A 6,438-nucleotide genomic window follows, 5' to 3' on the forward strand; every position below is an offset into this window, starting at 1 on the left:
CTATTATAGATCATTGAACTGATCAATTGCTCAATCAAGTTGGGCAAAATTTTATATTCAAAGTTTGACTGATTTTGATAGTTCTAACCTTAGAATGGTTTGTGATAACATTTAAATTAACTTTTTATGAGATTTGAAAATATTGTGAGTGAAGGGTTAAGTAGTTCGGTGATCTGTAACCTCATAATGGTTTGTTATGAGATTGTACCTAATTTTGATTGAATGCTTGACCGATTTAGTGATCTATAGCTTTAAAATGACTTGTGATAAAATTGTAACTAATTCATAATCAAACTTTGATTGATTTGGATATATCTAACCTCTGAGCGACTTGTAATAACATTTTAGTTGATTCCAAGTGAAAGGTTGGCTAAGTCGGTAAAATGTAATCTCAGAATGACCTCTTATGGGATTGTAGCTCAACTTGAATGAAGGGTTGACCAATTTAGTGATCTGAAACATTAGAATGACTTTCTATGAAATTTTGGCCAACTTTAATTGAGTGGTTGATCAGTTCAATGATCTATAATGGAGTCACAAAAAGATGGGTCTCAGTGTAGAGATCATAACTTTTGATTCCATTGTTGAATTTTTTAAGGTTTTGAATATGTTGTTGGAAAGCAAAAAGTGCTACAAATTGATAGTCAGATATAAGAAAAAAGTTCTAATTCAATTATTATGAGTTTCAATGTACAAGTCTATAAAAAAAATTGGTAGATTTTAAGATCATGTTTCCTTTCTATCCTTAGAATCAGCCTGTTATGAGATTCTAGTTGGTTATGAGTGTAGAGCTCACTAATTCAATAATTTGTAATTCTAAAATGACTTGTTATGTGATTTCAGAGAATTGTGAGTGGATGGGTGATTTGTTCAGTGAAGGGTTAACCTCAGAATGGCTCATAATAATATTTTAAATGTTTCTAAGTGAAGGATTGACTAATTCAATGATATGTAACCTGATAATGGCTTGTTATGTGATTGTATCTCATTTTGAGTGAAGGGTTGACTGATTCTAATCTATAACCTCTAAATGATTTTCTAATTTTTTTTGGCCAACTCTTATTGAGCAATTAATCAGTTTAGGAATCTATAATGGAGTCGCAGAAAAATGGATTTCAGTGTAGAGATCGTAACTTTTGATTCCACTGTTGGATTTTCTTAAAGTTTCAAATATATTGTTGGGGGGTGAAAAGAGCCCAAAATTGAAGGTCCAAGCTAAGAACCAAGTTTGGATTCAAAATTTATGAGTCTCTATGTACAAGTAAGTATATACAAAAATGGCAGAGTATAAGATCTTATTTTCTTTCTAACATTAGAATGGCTTGTTATGAGATTCTAGTTGGTTATGAGTATAGAGTTCACTAATTTGGTGTGATGTAACTCTAGAAATATTTATTATGATATTTGAATAAATTTTGAGTGAAAGGTTGAATTGTTTGATAATCTTGGATACTTCTAACCTCAAAATTGCTTGTAATAACATTTTAGTTGATTTTGAATGAAGAGTTAATCGATTCAATGATATGTAACTTCAAAATGGCTTGTTATGAGATTATAACTCATTCTAAGTGAAGGGTTCACAAATTTTGTGATGAGTAACTTCATAATGACTTGCTATAAAATTTTGGAACAATATGATTGAACAGTTAGGCTTTTCTAAGTTTCACATATGTTATTGGGAGGCAAAATGTGCCCAAAATCAATGGTCAAATTTAAGAACCAAGTTTTGAATAAAAAATTATGATTCTTCCTAACTAATTTGGTGATTTATAACTCTAGAATGAATTGTTATGAGATTTGTGCAAATGGTGAGTGAGGGTTGAGTTGTTTAGTGATCTATAACCTAATAATGGTTTGTTTTGAGATTGTACCTAATTTTGATTGAATGCTTGACCAATTCAATGATCTATAGCTTAAAATGACTCGTGATGAGATTGTATTCAATTAATCATCAAAGTTTGGCTTATTTAGATACTTATAACCTTAGAATGACTTGAAATAATAGTTTAGTTGATTTTGATTGAAGGCTTTCTTGACTCAATGACATTTAACCACATAATGAATTGCTATAAAATTTTGGTCAGCTCTGCTTGAGTGGTTGATCAGTTTTGTGATCTGTAATGAGTCACAGAAAAATAGATCTCGATGTAGAAACCATAACTTTTGATTCCACTTTTGAATTTTCATAAGTTTGAGATATCTTGTTAGGGGGCAAAATGTGCTCAAAATATCAAGTCAAATTTAAAAACAAAGTTATGATTCAGAAGTTATGAGTTTCAATGTACAAGTCTATAAAAAAATAATAGAGTTTAAGATTGTGTTTTCATTCTAACCTTAGAATGGCCTATTATGAGATTTGAGCAAATTGTGAGTGAAGGGTTGTAGTTGTTCGATGATCTATAACCTCAAAATGGTTTGTTATGAGATCGTATCTAATTTTGATTGAACTCTTGATCATAGCTCAAAAATGACTTGGGATGAGATTATAGCCAATTCATAGTCAAAGTTTGACTGATTTGGATAGTTCTACCCTCAAAATGGCTTGTAATAACATTTAAATTGATTCTTAGTGAAGGGTTAACCAATTTGATGATACAACCTTTGAATGACTTGTTACGATATTTGTAGCTCACTCTGAGTGAAGGGTTGGCCAATTCAGTGATCATTAACCTATGAATGACTTGCTATGAAAATTTTGCCAACTTGGATTGAGCAGTTGAACAATTTAGCGATCTAATGGAGTCACAAAAAATGGGTCTCGGTATAGAGATCAGAACTTTTGACTCCATTGGTAGATTTTCCTAAATTTTGGATATGTTGTTCACAGGCAAAATGTGCCTCAAATCTCCACGTACAAGTCTATACAAAAATGGTAAAGTTTGAATCGTGTTTTCTTTCTAATATTAGAATAGCCTATTATGAAATTTTAGTTTGTTATGAGTGTAGAGGTTATTGATTCAGTGATTTGTAACTCATAATGCATTGCCATGAAATTTTGACCATATTTGATTCAGCAATTGATCAATTCAGGGATGTATAATGGAGTCACAAAAAAATGGGTCTTGGTATAGAGACCTTAACTTTTAATTATACTGTTAGATTTCCCTAAGTTTCTAATACTGCCAGAGGAAGAGAAAGCAAAAGCGATTCCTGTAGTAGTGGTGAGCGAAATGGGATCAGCCTAAATCGTTAAAACGGGGTTGTGGGAGAGCAATCTAAGCGTCATGCTGCTAGGTGAAGTCTATTTGAAATAGTGGAATACATCATCCTAGATGGTGAAAGTCCATTAGTTGAAAGCATCATGACAGTTTACGCTCTAACCCGAGTAGCATGGGGCACGTGGAATCCCTTGTGAATCAGCAAGGACCACCTTGCAAGGCTAAATACTCCTGGGTGACCGATAGCGAAATAGTACCATGAGGGAAAGGTGAAAAGAACCCCCAACGAGGATTGAAATAGAATATGAAACCGTAATGCTTTCAAGCAGTGGGAGGAGTCGACCTGCTTTGATTCCTTATTATGACAGAAACAACAAAATAAAAAATGAATGCACTTGTTTGGCAGAAACAACGAACATGAAATGCAAAAAATTGTTTTGTTTGACAGAAATCGAATGAATCAAGCAGGAGCTAACTGCGTGCCTGTTGAAGAATGAGCCGATGACTTATAAGTAGTGGCTTGGTTAAGGGAACCCACCAAAACCGTAGTGAGAGTGAGTCTTCATAGGGCAATTGAATTGTCACTACTTATGGACCCGAACCTGGGTGATCTATCCATGACCAGGATGAAGCTTAGGTGAAGCTAAGTAGAGGTCCGAACCGACTGATGTTGAAAAATCAGCGGATGAGTTATGGTTAGGGGTGAAATGCCACTCGAACCCAGAGCTAGCTAGTTCTCCCCGAAATGCGTTGAGGCCTAGCGGTTGACTAGATCTTTTAGGGGTAAAGCACTGTTTTGGTGTGGGCTGCGTGAGCGGTACCAAATGGAGACAAACTATGAATACTAGAGATAAACAAGGGTCAGCCAGTGAGATGATGGGGGATAAGCTTCATCGTCGAGAGGGAAATAGCTCAGATCACCAGCTAAGGCCCCTAAATGATCGTTGAGTGATGAAGGAGGTAGGAATGCAAAGACAGTCAGGAGGTTCACCTAGAAGCCGCGATCCTTGAAAGAGTGCGCAATAGCTTACTGCTCGAGCGCTCTTGCACCGAAGATGATCGAGACTAAGCGATCTACCAAAGTTGTGGGATGTAATAAAAAATACATCAGTAGGGGAGTGTTTTGCCTCAGAGAGAAGTATCTGTGCAAGCAGACTTGGACAAAGTAGAAGCAAGAATGTCGGCTTGAGTAACGCAAACATTGGCGAGAATCTAATGCCCCAAAAACCTAAGGATTCATCCGCAAGGTTCATCCACGGAGGTTGAGTCAAGCGTAGTTGATGGACAACTGGTTAATATTCCTATACTACCCTTTGTTGGTCCTGAGGGACGGAGTAGGCTAAGTTAGCCGTCTTAATTATGGTTTTACGATTTAAGGTCAGAAGGTGACCCTGAAAAAGTGGGGTCAGCATGGGGTAGAGAAAATACCTTGAGCCAATGTTTGAATTCCAGTGTGGCATCAAAAAAGTAAAAAGATAGACAACACACTGGGCAACCCACGTCATACTCCCAGGAAAAGCTCGAACGACCTTCAACAAATGGGTACCTGTACCTAAAACTGACACAAGTAGGTAGGTAGAGAATACCTAGGGGAGCGAGATAACTCTCTCTAAGGAACTTGGAAAAATATCTCTGTAACTTCGGGAGAAGGAGTGCCTTCGCAAAGGAGGTTGCAGTGACCAGGCTCAGGCGAATGTTTACCAAAAACGTAGGTCTTCGCAAAGTTGCAAGATTGTATGGGGGCTGACGCCTGCCCAGTGCCGAAAGGTTAAGGAAGTTGGTGACCTAATGACAAGGAAGCCAGCGACCGAAACCCCAGTGAATGGCGGTCGTAACTATAACGGTCCTAAGGTAGCAAAATTCCTTGTCGGGTAAGTTTAGACCTACACAAAAGGTGTAACAATCTGGGCACTGTCTCGGAGAGAGACTCGGTGAAATAGACATGTTTGTGAAGATGCGGACTACCTGCACCTAGATAGAAAGACCCTATGAAGCTTTACTGTTCCCTAGGATTGACTTTGGGCTCTTGTTGCACAGCTTCGCGGGGACAACATCAACTAATTTGCTCATGATCAAGCTACAACCTAAGATCTTTGACCACATTATGTCAACTATTCGTATTTCGTTCATTCCACCAATACGCTCCCAAGTACCCGTAATTGCATCCGTTTGCCGTTCATTCTTTCATGGTTTCCCCGCTTCCTATAGCAAGGTGGAAGGCGAAGAAGGCCCTCTTCTAGGGGGCATGAGCCATCAGTGAGATACCACTCTAGAAAAGCCAGAAGTCTAACCTTGCAACTGAACCTACTGTCCAAGGGACATTCTTAGGTAGACAGTTTCTATGGGGCGTAGGCCTCCCAAAAGGTAACGGAGGTGTGCAAAGGTTTCCTGGGGTCGGCCAAAAATTGGTCCTTGAGTGCAAAGGCAGAAGGGAGCTTGACTGCAAGACCGACCCATCGAGCAGGGATGAAAGTCGGCCTTAGTGATCCGACGGTGTCAATTGGAAGTGCTGTCACTCAACGGATAAAAGTTACTCTAGGGATAACAGGCTGATCTTCGCTAAGAGTTCATAAAAGGAGCCCCTGCCAAGCAGAGAGCTCCACAAGTACTAACCAATATCTTATGGCCTTCTTCGTTTATGGTTTGAAATTTTGGTGTCTCAGGCGTAGGGGAACCACACCAATCCATCCCGAACTTGGTGGTTAAACTTTACTGCGATGACGATACTACAGGGGAAGCCCTGTGGAAAAATAGCTCGATGCCAGAATAATAAAAAGCTTACTTATTTACTTAATTTTTTAATTTTTTAATCAAAAAAAACCCCGGCATTCTTTTTTCCCATTCCACATTGCTAAATGCAATAATATTTTTTATCTTGTAGAGACGGGGCCTATACCTCAGAGGATTAGAGCACGTGGCTATGAACCACGGTGTCGGGGGTTCAAATCCCTCTTCGCCCAAAACAGTTCACTACTAGAGAGACTCGTAGTCTCGAGTCTCTCTAGTAGTTCTAGAGACTAAAATAGTAAAATGACTACGGCTACTCTCGAACTATTAAGAGAACTGTGAATACCAAGAGCTAAGTTTATAGTGAAGCTTTGATTTATTCAGATATTTAAGATCCCATTCTATAAGACAGTTTTTTGTGTATGACCTTCTATAACTCTTTCTCATCGGCACCAAGCTTGCACAACATATTGGTAAGAAAAGAACCAAGGGCTCTTACTCATTAAGATGCTTGCTTATTCAAATTAGGGCTATTTACTCAGAAATTATAGTT

At 37.9% G+C, this 6,438-nt stretch overlaps 1 pseudogene; it reads left to right on the top strand.

Moving 5' to 3' along the window:
* Nucleotides 1-3,077: 3,077 nt before the first annotated feature.
* Nucleotides 3,078-6,123, top strand: LOC149567658 (25S ribosomal RNA; annotated as a pseudogene).
* Nucleotides 6,124-6,438: the final 315 nt, after the last annotated feature.

The sequence above is a fragment of the Cupressus sempervirens genome, chromosome 3, assembly GCF_028749045.1.
Source record: "Cupressus sempervirens isolate cs-2001-9-10 chromosome 3, ASM2874904v1, whole genome shotgun sequence".
Classification (NCBI taxonomy): Eukaryota; Viridiplantae; Streptophyta; class Pinopsida; order Cupressales; family Cupressaceae; genus Cupressus; species Cupressus sempervirens.